Raw genomic sequence first — 17,614 nt, 5'->3', positions numbered from 1 at the left:
TTTTTTTGTATTTTAGAGCCAGTTCAGTGTCAGGTTGCATGGTCAACCTACCGAGTACACCTAACCTGACGGTGACAAGCAGGTTTACTCGGGAATCCAGTAGAGAGTTAGGTCCAGGTCGCGAGAGGGGCCTGGCGTCAGCCTTTTTACCAACACAGGTGACGATTATACCTCTTACGTTCTCTTCAAGGTCTGACAGAGGGATATGAGGGTCTCACGTGTGGACCATTAGGAGTAATCCTTACTCATTGAAATCTGTTGGTAATTGAAGAAGCGTTGTCTTGTTAAATATATTTATTTATACACATTATATACATGGTTAGGGCGCCTTATTCATCTGTACCCAGGCTTCGGCTAACACAGATGGAGGGAGGCAATCACACAGACACTAGGGTTTGCTATACCTCGGTTTTGTCGGCCGAACGTTTAGAGCTTAAATTAGGGTCCCTCACACACACTCCTCCCTGTAAAAATAGAGGTTCGCCTCTAGTTTTACACACATTAGAATAGGTGAATTTGGGGTAGAGTTAGGGTAGAGTCATTATTTGGGTGTTAGGTTTATTTATTTTCTTTCACATTTAGTTTGATTGTATACAAAACTAAAATCATTAGAGTTTTAACTGTTTTTAATTACAAAATAAATTAAAATCTATCTTCAGTAGCATATGGATGGGTTACTGAGGCTCGTACATTAAATATGATTGAAGGTTTATATATTTTTACATTGGGTGAGATAGGGGAACAAAGTTATTTGAGGACATACTAAATAATTTTGTTATAGGGAGCTAGTGACCGGCGGAGCAGTTCACTAGTGACAATTGAGCTTTTCTATAACTGGGGAATTAAAGGGTAAATAAAGTCATATTTAATAGACGATTGTTTTCAGTATTCCATACATTGATACAACATTCAGATGAGTTTCTTGGCGTTTCTTCTCGTCTGAGATTAGGTTACGAAACGTTGGTAGAGTAATATTACATAGTGCTTAGGAATACCTATTAAAAATATAATAGAATAAAATGGGTATTAATTAGCTTAGAGACCCGTCTTCATCCGGGCGTGACAGTAGATAAAGTATGTTTGTACGTGCTATTCTTTGCAATATTTACTTATGGTTACATATACATATTTTCCTTTAGCTAGCTAGGTTATCGAAGAGATATATTAAAAGGAAAATATAAGTTTTTAAATTACAAACAAAAAGGGCTTACTACTGTTCACGGTAACTGGTCACGGTAGGGCCCGGTAGGAGATAAATTCTAAAAAATATATATTTTTTTTTTTTTTATTTGTCTAACAATAGTGTTAATAAAAATGTACAGTAGGAGTGTTTACAAATTCAAAGGATATTTAGGGATAGTTTTGAAAAATCCAAATCGTATCAGTTTTCACATAAAAGACGAAGGGTACTAAGGTTCACAACGTAAATACACTAGACGATCACATGGCCAAAATTTATTTATTTTCCTATTTTTATTTAATCCTGGTTGAATTTTAGTTAATTAGTTTAGTAGTAGATGGGGTAAGGTACATTTTTGGTGCCGGAATGACCAGGATTATATATATAAATAGTTTATTACATAGAGTAGCCTCGTCGGCTACATTTTTGCTGCCGTAAGAAAACTGGAATGTGAACAATATGATTTGGATTTTTCTTGAATTTTTTTAAATTATATCTATATATTATAATATTATCAATATAATTTTTTCTCCTCTTGGCTGCACTGTACCGATGTAACTTGCATTGTAGGGACTAATATTACCTGAAACAAACACAAAAATACATTAATATAAATAGTCAATTAAAAATTGCTAAAACTAAAATGCGTTATGCGAGTCCAAACAAAAAGATAGCGTGCGATAGTTTCGTTTTCATTAAACAAATGTACATATATGTATTTGTACGGATGTATACATATACGTTTTTTTACCAACATAGTGTAGAAATCCAGTGAGTGTTTAAAAAGTGACTAAATTATATTTTTAGTTTATAAAATTAAAAATTCATGTATAAAATAAGTGTTAAATAAGTGTGTTTAATAAGTGTTTATATAAGTGAAAAAAAAGTGTTAAATCAGTGTTATAAAGTGAATAAAATTATTAAAAATAAATAAACTGGAGAGGGCCACAAGGAAGCGAACGGCCGCAGCTAAATCAAAATCTACGCGTCAAAGCATACAACAAGCTACGCCATCTGTCGAGAGAAGCATTACTAAACGTATTAATCAAAAAGCACGAGTAGCTCGTGGAATTATAAAAAAGAAATCTGATGTAAGACGTGGATTGTTCTATCACTTGCTGAAACAGACTGAACAGAAAATGACAGAGGGGCTTAGTCAGTTACGGAACGAGCTTGCAACGGCAATAAGTCCTGTACAAGTGGAAGCTATAGAAACTGCAGATACAACATCACAGCAACCATTAGAAGATACACAGTGTACTGAAATAGTTTCAGGCAGTGAAAACGAACTATCTGCTGAAGAGAAGAAGACTATTATATACAATATTAAAAACGCAAATATTGAACGTCCCAAGTTTAATCAAAGTTTTAGACTGATTCAATTTCAAATAGGGGATTGGGTTAAAATAAAAAAGTTAAATAAATCAAATGCTCAGCAAAAGATTACAAAAAAGTTCGAATCAATTTATGAAGGTCCTTATGTAATTGCAGCAATTCCCTATCCAAACGTATATATTCTAGTTGATCCATACACGAATTTATTCAGAGGGAAATATAATGCAATTCATTTGTCAAGATATTATAAAGGTAAATTGAGTAAAAATTGCTGATCCGGCGAACGTAATGTTTGACTGAAATTAATGATTATAAATAAAAACATTTATACTTCGTATTGTTGTGGTTCAATATAAAAAGATTGGACTAGAAAAATAATTGTTAGAATCAAATAATAGTTATAAAATAGAATTAATATTAAAATGATAAGTGTATTAGATATTAAGTCATATTTCTGTATCCTTAAAAATAAAAGTAATATTTTTGTACTTACCAAGTCTAGAGTAGAACACTGGTTCTTGGGGTCGCGGGTCGAGTGTAGAGATGCTGAATGTGGTAGTTTAGCTGAAATTGTTAATATTTTTATTATTATTAAGTGTTACCAAAAATGTTTACAAAAGTAATATTGTTATAGAGACTTTTAATAATTACTTATAAAAATAAATAACAAACGACAAAATAGGTTTAAGTTTTTTTTTTAATGTAAAATTAAATAGGTAGGTTAGAATAGGGTCTTCAATCCACATCCGGCATAATAGTAGTCTGTATGTGTGGAAGTAACACTATTCATATATACAAGTCGCTTCATTCAATTATACATAGAGTAGGAAATAAAATGAATGAACTTGATTTGTGTATTGTTCATAAAAATGGAGTGTATTAATCATAAAAAATACATATATTACCCTATAAGCTTGTATATTAAAGAGTTGGGCTACTTTATGTTACCCGAAGGCACAAATAGCGGTAGTGGAATTTTCGGAAAAAAAAAATTATATATATAGTTTCAATTAACAATTTATATATTTAAACGAAAGAGAGACTAAGACTAGCAGTAATGATTTTTTGTTCATAAAATGATTTAAAAATATATATTAATCATACATAGTATCATATTACATAATATTATCTGGAAAAAAAATTGTGTTAATATCAAGTAAGCAATTTAATTACCTCAAAATAAAATAACAGGACAGCATTCAATGGCACTCGATACCTCGTTACTTGGAACATCTGAAAATTGGGAAGTATCCAGTTTAAACAGAGAACAAAGACGTTTTGTATTTATTTTCGTAGATTAAGATTTCAATATATCATAAAGAAACTAAAATTATCAATACAATTTTAATTATATATATGAGAATATCACTTTTTGGAAACAAAAAAATTTGGTTATGCGGAATTAGTTTGAAAATAATTACAGTAAATATTTGGTTATTGCGATGAAATTCATTAAATTTGTTTTATTTAATAAATAAATAAACAAAATGAAATAAAAAAACTGCTAGGTTAGGAAAAGTATACTTACTTATAAAATGTCGTCATAATATAATTAGGAGGACTAATTACATATCAGCTTACTCAAAAACGCCTTACGTATCTGAAATCATATTTAAGCAAAAATTTGAAAACCGTAAAATTAATACATGTGTTAAAAATAGCTGACGCTCAAGGCGAGACGCGTTTGGCCACTTAAAGGGTCGAAAAAAAAGGTCGCAGGTACTCCTTAATACGTTTTGTTTTGTGTTATCAAATTTCATTCATATTATATAGGCAATAGAGTTCACTTAAAACAAGTAAGTAGGCGTAACAACACTTTCTTATCAGTATCTATAGTGCAAACAGAACAGACTTCAGAAGAAAAAAGAATAGATTGTAGGCCAATGAGTTAAATTTTTTTCATCATACCTATATATAATGAACTAATAACATAATGGCAACAGGATAGTATTATAGCATAGATATAATCTAAATATGTAGTTTAAATTAACATTACGGTAAACTAATATATACTGAAATAACTGAACGTGTCCTACCTAGTTGACATTTTTAGGAAAAAATGTTCTGGAAAAAAAGAGAGTAAAGAGAATAGTGTATTACTTACCTAAAGGGTAGATTCAGGGTCACCCAACTCATCCAGCGACCCGGATTCATTCATTAGAGCCTGAAAAATTAAAAAGAAATAAGTATGATTAATTGAATGAATTATAAATAAAAAATATTAATCATATGCTATCGATGAATTAATTAAACTTATTGAAATTTGGTCTTGATGTTCTTCAACAATGATGTCTGCGTAATGGGAGGACTCAGTTATATTTATACTAAATCGGAAACATTTTCTTTTGGCGATTTAATTTTTCTGTATTAAGAAATGTTTTCTTTTAACATTAAAAAAGTTTTGTAATAATAATTAAAAGATTATTAAAATAAAATAATTGACAAAACATACATATAATTGTAGTTATACCTTAAATCTGCGAAGGCGATCCTTGAAATTTCTTATTTTCATAGTCAAAATATTTGAATTAAAAAAAAGTTTTACATTTTTGCACAGTTTTAATAAGACCTGGCGAGCTAGTTCGGCCAAAAATTTATCTCCATAGTATATAATTCGTTACTATCCCAAATTATTGGAAACTCACAAATTAAAAGGTCAATCTTAGTAAGTCTCATTTTAAAGAAAAATAATGTACACGTCACAATCACAACCTAGCACTTCAAAAAGAGTTTGGCTTTGTGTATAACAAATTGACCTATGGTTTATGCTAGGGGGCGCCACTAGCGCTATACTCTAGCGACGCCATAGACAAAACAAGGGAAATACTCAGTATTTACTGATGTTGCCAGTAAAGAAATTAATTGAAATAAAATATTAAATACAATTCATTGTACAAAAAAAAAACATTTACCGATATATTAATAATGATCTTTGATTTATTACTGAGATTTTTTTTTAAACTTGGGTTTAAGTTAATGGAAAAATTCATTAAAACAAAAACATGTTGAAATAATAAAACTTAGAATGTTGCGACCGTAGCGGCCGGTGATAAAAAAATTGAGACAATAGACGCAAAAGTTTAAGGACAAGTTGAGTGCACATGTTCGGGTCTCTAAAAAAAAATTGTCGATGCGTCGAGGGTTTCTCTACCTGGACTGTAAAGTGCGTGGTGGTTTTGAGTACAAGTAAAGGATAGAATGTTATTTAATTGACCTAGATAATACAAATAACACAAGTATTTGATAAAAATGATTTGAATAGTGGTAATGGCCGAATACTGAATATTCAGCAAAAGTGGCCGAATAGGTCAAATACCATATAGTTATCAAATGTTTGTGGCATTTCTAGTATTTATAGCATACATGAAAAAAGAAAATTAAATAGTCTAGAAATAGGTAGTAAAATAATAATAAAATATTACTCTTGATTACTTAAAAGTTAATTAAGTCGTTTAATAAATACACTTGTTACATTATCATAAAATATGATAAGTATATATTAGAAATTTATCTGATACTGCAAAGCAAGAGAGGATAAAATTATAATATTCATGGTATTATTCGAAGATAATACTAAATAAAAAAAAATTAGGCTAGAATTGGCGGAAAATAATAATTTAGCATAAATGAACAAAAATTACCAATTTACAAGATTAGAAATAAGTAATACATTCAAAACTTACCAATTATTTTCTTCAGCAACAAAAATTATTACACTTCACAATTACATTTCACTTCACGACACAGGGTGAAATTCAAAACTGAGCCAGTGACAACGGTCAGTTTGATCAGAGAGAAGCTTAACACATCCCCTCTGTCACTTCCGGGACGCTTCATTGCGGGGATGCCATGATAAAATATTGAGTTTTAGTGTTGCCATGATAAGATGTAATAACGTAACCTTAAATAAAACGGTACGGTATTAACGTTATCTTAACAAACAACTTTAACTTAAATATAAACAGTTTTGTCAATACATATTATGTTTGATATTGTTATACAATATATAGGAGGGAGCTTGGGGTTGTCTGAAATATTGGTTTTTAAAGTAAGTTTTATTGGATGCATTTTAACTCTGGTTGCATATCGTGACTTTGGCTATCTGTAGAAATGGTCTGGGATAGATTGAGTGAACTGGGAAATGAAAGCCAATGAAAGATGATTAACTATTTAATTATAAGAATAGACTAGTGGGTATTTGATGTTTTTGCAAGAAGTGTGTGAAAGTTTGTAATATTTTTGTATATATGGATTTTTACAATTAGACAAATGTCGGATTGCAATCAACCTGGATTTGTTGATATTTTTATTACAAAAAAATACACAAAATAGTCAACAAATTCTTATCAGTAGGCTAAAATCGTATGACGATTCGACCCATTTTCAAAGGGTAGTTTTTGTTGACTATACACTTCACAAGAAGCTAAGACCATGACTAATTACACACCTCATAGTGAATGAGATCTTTGACAGCAAAATACGATGATGACATGTCAAAGAACATGCATTATCACAATTTTATATTCTCAGGAGATATTAATGCATTATTTTTAAATAAATTTTATCAAGTTATTTCAAATATGGGTTTGAGTGTGAAATGGTTATATGTATTTAATTATTAAATAGAAAGATAGATAATAGTATTAAACGGTTAAACGGTTATAACGGTGTTCACAAGTAAGACTTATTTTCATATGTTATAACGGTGAAGTGTTTACAGTAGTGTAGATAATTTTAAATTTTATTATTTTTCAATGGTTCGTCTGGATGAATATTTATTTATTTTTTTTAATTGCAGACATTACATAGTATTTTTAATTTATATCTATGTTATGTTTGTAAAGATAATGTTTTGATACAAGTATCAGGATGTTATCAAGGTATAATTTAAGTTTTTTTTTAACATTTTACTGTTAATATGGAAGTCAGTCTGAAGTCAAATATCTGGTTCATGTATGAGACATGCTCCAAGAAAATCTGATTGGAAGGAGTGATTGGGTAATAGAATTCGGATTGAGCTTTGACTAATGGAGAATGAATATCCCAGTACTTATACCAAATGTTTTTCCTACTTTGTGAAGGGAGGTTTTGTTGGTTCATCTATTAACCGGGCAATGTGGTTAAGTCGCCGGATAGAAAGATCCATAGACTAGGATGAAACCATGAGATCGAGCTACTAGAGCTTATTGGATTCACGACCCAATATCCTGCGCTGGTAGGAAAATCGTGACGAAAAGATAATCATGATACATTATTAAAATTCAGAGATCCGAGTTTTGTACTGAATCAATCACAATCAATGAGTATTGGTTTAAACACACACCATACACCACACGTTTACATTTACACAAGGGGGGAAGAAAGGGGAAAATATCAACAAATTTAGGATATAATTTTCAGTTTTATTGGAATAAGGGTTCGAGAATTATACATGTATGTGTGGAACAATACAATGCTAATTCTCGAGGGGGCGATTGTAACTAGACGCACTAGCAGTTCTAGTTAACATATAAAAATAATTGGCACAAATAATCGGTCCATATCATTTTCATAAACTAAAAACCTCAATTATTATGTTCCAATATTAATCAAAATACTAGTAAATAGTATATATATATCTAATAAATTAATTCCGTAAGTTTAATGGAATGGAAGCAAAATATTCTCACGAAAAATTCTAAACAACAAAGACTTTAACTAAATCATATTTCGTAGTGGGTCGTTACTCAGAAAAAGTGATTGGTACTCGAGTTTAAAAGGTAATAAATTAGTCAAACGTATAAGGTAAAGGCATCAGTGCTCAGACATGCATCAGTGTGCCAAAAGTAGGTGTTATTATAGATTAATAAAGTATGAATTGAAAAGTAACTTAATTTTTAAAATAATTGTTTAGCATAAACCACAACACTACTTCAAAGAAGTGCTGTCTTCTGACATTAAGGGATATGCCATATGCGCCATTTTTTTGGAGCGTCACATGGTATTTTGATCAGACGTTAGCAGCCGAATTGTGATATTTCTTTAAAAGCAGTGCACACATTGCTTCACGTAATTAATACCTAATTTATCTGGAAAAAGTAAAAAAATTATATAAATCCATATTAAAGTAAGCCCTGGCCGATTACTGGGTTTGAGGCAGTAATTTTAAAGGGGTTGTAGACCCAGAGGACAGCCGATAGAGGCTGAGCATAGGTTTCAAGATTTTTTATTTATTTTCAAATGCAATGTAAGTCGTTAAATCAAGCACCTTAAAATATCTACATTATTATGACTTTATTTCATTGAAATACATCAAATACTCAGTAGTCATGCTGTGGCTGACCACTGGACACTGAGATCACGGAACTTGGAATCCAATAGCCAGGCGTTAAAATGGGATCGCTGTGGATTGGGTGCTTAAAGGCTGTGTCTTGGTGGACAGGAGGCTGATTACTGGCAGAAGGGCCCTTGCATTATATTTAATGAAATATTTCCATAAGCTAAATTAAATTACGTTTTATTCTTTGTAAAAATTAAACTTTATTAAATTATTGATGAGTAAATACATTCATAATTCTTATTGATCAATTAGTGGGCAAATGAGACGTTCTTGAATATAGAAATTTCGTGGAGGGGTTGACTATTGGTGCCTTTGCCCTGCGATAAGTACGAGAGACGCGTCTAACACGTCTGGAGCGTTTGCCGAAGGTTATAAATAGCTCAGTTTTAAGCCAGGACCGCCATTATATTTTTGACCGTCGGATTGTCACTTTCGCTGGCTTATTCGTAGACGTAAAAACAAAGGTTGTTATTTTGACGATTGAATGCTTGACATTGCGTAGCTACTATGCTGCTCTTTGTCAAACTGTTCAATTGTTATTTTAGTGCCAATACCTACTTATTTTTGTGGATTTTTTTGTATTTTAGAGCCAGTTCAGTGTCAGGTTGCATGGTCAACCTACCGAGTACACCTAACCTGACGGTGACAAGCAGGTTTACTCGGGAATCCAGTAGAGAGTTAGGTCCAGGTCGCGAGAGGGGCCTGGCGTCAGCCTTTTTACCAACACAGGTGACGATTATACCTCTTACGTTCTCTTCAAGGTCTGACAGAGGGATATGAGGGTCTCACGTGTGGACCATTAGGAGTAATCCTTACTCATTGAAATCTGTTGGTAATTGAAGAAGCGTTGTCTTGTTAAATATATTTATTTATACACATTATATACATGGTTAGGGCGCCTTATTCATCTGTACCCAGGCTTCGGCTAACACAGATGGAGGGAGGCAATCACACAGACACTAGGGTTTGCTATACCTCGGTTTTGTCGGCCGAACGTTTAGAGCTTAAATTAGGGTCCCTCACACACACTCCTCCCTGTAAAAATAGAGGTTCGCCTCTAGTTTTACACACATTAGAATAGGTGAATTTGGGGTAGAGTTAGGGTAGAGTCATTATTTGGGTGTTAGGTTTATTTATTTTCTTTCACATTTAGTTTGATTGTATACAAAACTAAAATCATTAGAGTTTTAACTGTTTTTAATTACAAAATAAATTAAAATCTATCTTCAGTAGCATATGGATGGGTTACTGAGGCTCGTACATTAAATATGATTGAAGGTTTATATATTTTTACATTGGGTGAGATAGGGGAACAAAGTTATTTGAGGACATACTAAATAATTTTGTTATAGGGAGCTAGTGACCGGCGGAGCAGTTCACTAGTGACAATTGAGCTTTTCTATAACTGGGGAATTAAAGGGTAAATAAAGTCATATTTAATAGACGATTGTTTTCAGTATTCCATACATTGATACAACATTCAGATGAGTTTCTTGGCGTTTCTTCTCGTCTGAGATTAGGTTACGAAACGTTGGTAGAGTAATATTACATAGTGCTTAGGAATACCTATTAAAAATATAATAGAATAAAATGGGTATTAATTAGCTTAGAGACCCGTCTTCATCCGGGCGTGACAGTAGATAAAGTATGTTTGTACGTGCTATTCTTTGCAATATTTACTTATGGTTACATATACATATTTTCCTTTAGCTAGCTAGGTTATCGAAGAGATATATTAAAAGGAAAATATAAGTTTTTAAATTACAAACAAAAAGGGCTTACTACTGTTCACGGTAACTGGTCACGGTAGGGCCCGGTAGGAGATAAATTCTAAAAAATATATATTTTTTTTTTTTTTATTTGTCTAACAATAGTGTTAATAAAAATGTACAGTAGGAGTGTTTACAAATTCAAAGGATATTTAGGGATAGTTTTGAAAAATCCAAATCGTATCAGTTTTCACATAAAAGACGAAGGGTACTAAGGTTCACAACGTAAATACACTAGACGATCACATGGCCAAAATTTATTTATTTTCCTATTTTTATTTAATCCTGGTTGAATTTTAGTTAATTAGTTTAGTAGTAGATGGGGTAAGGTACATCGTGTTTTAATTTATCGAAACTCGTTTCGTATTTCCTATTTTTCGCACTTGTATCGTAATGTACTATTACGAAACAGTGTACGAAAATCAGCTGATATTTACCAGTAAATTTTCGGTGGAAAAGGAAATCTGCAAATGTCAACGAAGAAATTCAAAGGTATAAGTCTTTACTCCATATTGGGTTATGGTTGGTTGGGGAGGGTACTAGCCTAAACCCTAATGGGAGAGGTCGCTGTGTCCAGCAGTCGGCCGTATTGATCTAAGAACCGACCACAATAATACATTACGATACAAGTGCGATAAACAGGACAATTCGCAACGAGTGGCGATAAATTAAAACAAGACCGATGGATGTGTTTTAAATCGACACGAGTTGCGAACTACCTATTGGCACATGTATCGTACACCGTTTTACAGTACTTATGGCCCTTTATATTTTCGAAATAATTACGTAAATACATAGTGCGGTAAAGTAGCACTATACTCGTATGTACTGTAAAATACATTTTATCTACCAGAGCCCTCTAGTTAGTATGTCTTATTAATTGTCGTTTTTTTTATACTACGTCGGTGGCAAACAAGCATACGGCCCGCCTGATGGTAAGCAGTCTCCGTAGCCTATGTACGCCTGCAACACCAGAGGAGTTACATGCGCGTTGCCGATCCCAAATATTTTCCATTCTCCATGGTTTTTTAGTATGTTATTAACACACTGAAATATAAGGTTTATATGTGTCCCTTCTTCTCAAAATTTGCAATACATTTTTGTTCAAGCGAAACCTATAAACCTAAACATCGAAATAAAAGTGATTTGTTAAGATTTTGTTAGTGGGAAAATAAATGCGTATGTTTAATAAAAAAAAGTAAGTGGAAAATGTTTTCTCCCGAAATGGAATTTCGTGGAAAAAGTACCGTTATTTCGCTAGGCATATGAAGGGTTAAACAATATATGTATTTATAATATTTACTTTATTATTTATAAATATAAACAAGGCAGTCACTAATTTTATATTAATTTATTTACCGTTTCGTACCTTGTCACATTAACCGCCGATACAATAAGGTATATAAAAGCCGAGAAAGATTGAATACACTCTAACCACGCTAACGTTACACAATCTGGGTACTATGGCACTACGAATGCACAATACATATCCCTATAAGATCCAAACTTGATGTAGCACTTGGCATGAAAACTTAGCGTGGTCGCCTTCATATTAGTATTATTGCCATTGTGACAAGATGCAAAATGGCACACAAATCAACCTCCTTGCCCATATTTTAAATTGGTTAAAAAATCATAGCATGCAATTTAAAAACTCACATTTCTGGCACTCAGCTGAAAAGGCGTCCACTTATCCGTGAGCAAACAGCGTCGCACCGAGGTAATTAATTAATTTGATTAAAGCCGTTAATGTGGAGAGCTCGAATCAAAGCGCTTTTGTTTGCTCTCGTTCATCCTGACTGGAATCGCCGCAGTATCCACTCGGCGACGTGTTATGGAGACGGAGTCTCTCAATTCAATTTAGCCCTACAAAAGGAAACAATTTACTTTTTATTTTCTATAGACCACGCAAATAAAGAATACAAACATACTGTCTTACATATAAGTTTTGTGGATATAACCAAAAAAAGATCCAATTACGAAAATCAAGAAGAAAGCTTTAAAAACACAAACTTGCAACGGTTGCCATTGCCATGGGTACCAAGTTGCCTTTGTAAGTCCAGCCATCCATCCTTTGTAGTCCAAGTATAAGTGCTTCTTGTTTTAATAGACGTTTATGATTTTTGGAATTGCATCCCTATTGGATGTATAGATTTATTAATGCAATATATATTGGATCAACAAATATTATATACGTATTCATCCAAAAGAAAAGGAAGGAAAGTTCATTCATGATGGCCTCGACGAATGAATGATGAGTCGGAACCATCATCGGAGCATTAAGAAATTCATGAATGTTTCTTAAAAAAATATGTTTTGATAAAATTACCTTTATTAATTATATCATCTTTAATATCAGCTTATAATTCATACAGTTTAAAATATTGGGGCATATTCTTTCAATAACAGAACACGAGAACCGAAGCACCACAATGGAACATGTATCTATTTGACATATGACTGACAAAACCACAAACCACAGTGTAAGCGTCATTCTATTTTAGATCTGTGGACCACTGACATAAATGCACTACGTACTAGACACGCTATCGAGAACAACTTGTGTCCGTCATTTTCGGCGTTTGACGTCTGTCACTATAAGTCTGTATCTTTAGGTATTTAAAAAAAGGTAAACAAACAATTTGTAAATTTTCGGGTAGTTTTAATATTTATTGGTTAACCAACCAAATACAAAACCGCCTGGATCTGTCACTGAACGACCTGACTTTAAACCTACATTATTTGATCATGTAATGTTTTCATCTACCCTCAGCTACCTTAAGGAGCCATTTGAGGGTAGATTTTGTTTACCTTTTTTTAAATACCTAAAGATACAGACTTATAATCTTAAGAATAATAGCTAGTAAAAGCGAAACTGTTATGACAACTGTTCATTTTCTGCCTAAATACGTGGTGTAAAGAATCTAGATAAAATTTATTTATTTCAATTAAACTGTAATGATTTTTGTTTCTTTTGTGACACTGCCGATATTAAAATTTATAAAAATAGTCTTAAAACCTTTGTTTGACTCTCGTACTCGTAGCAATTTTGATCAAATCGCGCTTATAACATAATATATTCTTTAAATATAATAAAAACATATGTAATGAGGTGTGGAATCATTTTGTTGGAGATGCCGACTCTAATACTATACCCCAATGATAAAACATCAGTTAATCAAGTTCTTCATTAGGTGTGTTACGTTTTCCATATTTATCTTATATTCCTTTGTAAATGGTTTACTCGTCCAAGTTTGTAAGAGATGAGTTTTATTATTTTTGTTCCAATTATCAACCTGCCACTGAGAATCAAAACTCGGAAAAGCAACAAATTTAAAAAAATGTAGGTACGAAGGATTATCCTCCCATAGAAAATTTAAATTTCGCCCCTTTGTCTACTGACAACATTGTTTAACAGACTATATTTCATTGTGTTAATATTTTATTCTGGCAATAAAATGTCCTAGAACAGAAAAGCGCTACTTTGATCCTTCCTAGCAGAGAAGAAGAAGCCCATTTCCGAATAGGTAATGTGAAAAGAGTATTGTATTGTACCCAAATATATTGTGAGTATTATGAGAAACTCCGCAACATTCACATCTGTAGTTAAAGGTACAGTTGGAACACGAGATCCGAGCAAAGAGTGTAAGTGGATCCGAGGATGCGAAATATCATCCCGTTGCTCCCCCCCCCCCCCACGCACCCGTGCCAGATACCCAACCGCAGCGCAAATATAATATACCTAGATGTATGTAGTAAAAGTAATTTTTGTAACATGCTTTTAGTTTTTTATGTTAAGAAAAGTATAACCTTTTTACTTTAATAATAATTTATCGTTTGCTAGTCAGCCGTTAGCTTCCATATTAAACTATCCACACCAATTTGATTACCGGCCACAGGACTGAGTGTGCTCGATGGGGTGGACAAACTTTGCCGGCAGTCGTACAGGCTAGGTTAGGATGAGCTATGGCAAAACCACGAAACCAAATCACACGTCGAGCTCCTTCAGTCAACCACAAAAGGTATATTGTTGCGTGATACAAGTAACCACTATTTGTGGTGTTGTCTAAACAGATTGGTTAGCCTGAGGCATACCTACGTAAAGCCTGAGAGCCGTACAGGAAGTATCGCCTGATTATTAAAAATATGGACAGTTATTATGTTTAAGAAACCATTATTAATGTATGCTTTTCAAAAATGTACTATTTGTATCTAAGGGGACTTTTGTCAAAAATATAATTTAGAAAACTAAGGCAATGCCGACAAAAGAAGAGAAAAAAACCTTAATTTTCTGTCCATGCTTGCTTTTCTTTTTCTGGTCAAGACCTATTTGCACTTATGATACAAGAAGCTAAACAAGGTTTTTTCCACAGTTTTAAATGGTCTCTTTCTAGTGTTGTTAAAAGACTAGTCTTGAAGACTTTGAAACCTTAAAGACTCGCAAACCTTGAAGGTTCAAGCTTTGAAGACTTAAGCGTTGAAGGTTTGAGCTCAAAGACGGTTCAGAACCTTAACGGGTCAACTATTTACGTGCTCTTAAGAGTAAGTTTTTAAGACCCGGGCCTTAAAAGTTCGGGCCGGGAGAGTTCAGGCTTTAAAAACGGGCCTATTGAAAGCTCAAGCCCCCCGAACCTCGAAGGCCTGAGTCGAGTGTTAAGAGCTCAAACAATGAGCGTTCTATGCAGAAAGTATTATTGTGTGTTTTTTTTTTAAAGAATATTATGAACCTCCATCCAGTCCTCCATGTCTGGGTGTAGTTATTAATCTGCAGTCCAAATAAATCTTTAACTTTACGTTTAGAGGTATTGTTTATCCACTCTAATTGATATTTTACAAACAAAAATGTGATAAAGTCCAAATATTATTTTTATCTTTTCCCCTATTTGACAAATATTAACCCTTTCTGTACGGGTGACAACCAGAGTTGCCAATTAGGCATCATCAGTGTAGTACGGGTGTCAACTATAGTTGATCGAAACAAGTACGAAGTTTGAAATTTTTTTCAACCAACTTAGACCTTATATGTTGGTAATAACGATGATATTTAGTAGTAGCATTAGTATAGATTCAAAGAAAAAAATGGCAAAACATTCTGGTAGATGGCGTTAAAACAAATATTTATTTAAAAATCCCGCATTTTTTCTGTCAACTGGGGTTGACACCCGTACTCCACGAGTGCAGAAAAAGTAACTCAATATGGCGGCAAATAGTGTTGTTTTATATTTCATCGAGTTTTAGTAGTTAGGCTAGTTGCAAGTGTTATAGTTGTAAATTTCGTGATTTACAGAATAATTATAAAAAAAGTTATAAAATTGGATTATATTACAGTATATGGTAATAAATAATAATAATATGTTCTTAAGATTAAAATAGTAATGATCTCTGCTACACTTTTTTATTTTTACCCTTGAGCAGTATAGATAAATATCGACAACTGTATCGATAGGTGCACATCACTATTTTATTCATATTGCAGTCGTGTTTTTATGTTGCGTTAAAACGGTTGATATTTTTGCATTTTGTTAATAATTATTATCATTTCAAGGCCTTGTTCTATTCAAAATATCATAAACTAATATTTACAAAACTAACAATAGTTAAAATCGCTTGTAGTAACTTACATTTATACTTTTATTGGTGAGAGATATTACGCGTGAAATATAAAGTACTAGTGATTATAAGTGCAATAAGTGAGTAGTTATCAAAAGTGCATAATGTTTTTAATGTGTGTACAAAATTTCAACCGCACAGCTGTTATATTTCAGAAAATACACGTAAGTGAAAATATGTCTAACCGCCGACTCTCGCAAAGACATGCCCGTATTGAGGCGTTGCTAGGCGTTCCAAGTCCCCGTACAGAAAGGGTTAAAATAATATTTTTTAATTCTAATGACCTCAGGATTACGCTGTTAAAATCGCTCTGTTTCCTCAGGGGCACCCAGTATAACTATCAAATATGGCATAGATTGATCTAATTTGTAAGAAGCTTTTACGACTTAAATGCTCCAAACCTTATAGACTTAAACCTTCAAAGCTTAGGAGGCTTTAAAGCTAGAAGCCTAAAAACTCGAGGTTTCTCTGATCGTAAGCAGCAACGCGAACTTTGAGGCTTGATTTGAGGCTTATACGGTCGAGACTTTAAGGTTCAAGGCTTCTAGACTCGGCAGTCGCGACTCGAGTCTTGTAGTTTACGCCTCGAAGCTTAAATTCACAACACTATCTCTTTCTCTCAAGTAACAATAGGACCACGGCTGGTAACTAGAGCTACCATAAGCAAGAAAGTGGATATTTTATTTACAAAGCGGGAAAACACTAATAGGATCGGCTACGATCGTAGCGCTACGAAAACGCTGGCAGTAAATGTGTTAAGAAATGAGTTTTTTGACAAAAATAAAAACATTTTTGATACAAGCTTTTATTGCTGTATGTACTTTTCTTTCAACAGGCAACTGAGACAATTCTAACAAAGCTGTTTTATAACAGAGTTCCTATGGCCACCTCCTGTCCCCATCATCAGATCAGCTCGATGGTACCTTAATTGTCACTCAACTTGCATATGTATGTGAAGTTTCAGCTCAATTAAATAATGGGAAGTGGGTCTTATTGAAGCTAGCAAGATTTGACCCGAACAAATATTGCAAGTCAAATAAATAATCGTTAATAAAAGTAATTTTTAGCTCTCTAAGTAATTTAGTAGCTAAGTAATTTCTGGGTGAAGAGAGGAGTATTATTACCTAATGGGCTTGGATAAAAGTATAATTATCAGGACTCGGCACCGTTTTTTTGTAAAAACCCCGAAATAGCCCAATATTTTTAAATATCATCCATATAATGCCTGGACCAACTGACATAACGAAACTAACAAAGCAAAAAACTTCGCTTAAGAGTTTAGGCTATGAAACCGTATCAGACAAACCAAACGACGAAACGTGCCGAGTAAAGATAGGCACTGCCTATTGCCCTTTCTCAATATCAACAAATCCGGAATAATGTATCACAATAATGCTTGCT

At 33.0% G+C, this 17,614-nt stretch overlaps 1 long non-coding RNA gene across 1 annotated transcript; it reads right to left on the bottom strand.

Moving 5' to 3' along the window:
• Window positions 1–1,321: 1,321 nt before the first annotated feature.
• Window positions 1,322–6,073, bottom strand: LOC133518848 (uncharacterized). The gene is made up of 4 exons (XR_009799543.1): window positions 4,044–6,073; window positions 3,689–3,748; window positions 3,009–3,079; window positions 1,322–1,763 (listed from the first exon to the last, which is right to left on the bottom strand). It is a non-coding gene; the product is annotated as an uncharacterized LOC133518848 (long non-coding RNA).
• Window positions 6,074–17,614: the final 11,541 nt, after the last annotated feature.

This window comes from Cydia pomonella, chromosome 6, assembly GCF_033807575.1.
Source record: "Cydia pomonella isolate Wapato2018A chromosome 6, ilCydPomo1, whole genome shotgun sequence".
NCBI classification, from domain to species: Eukaryota; Metazoa; Arthropoda; class Insecta; order Lepidoptera; family Tortricidae; genus Cydia; species Cydia pomonella.
The sequence above is the reverse complement of the archived record's forward strand: the minus strand, read 5'-3'. Positions and strand labels throughout refer to the sequence as shown.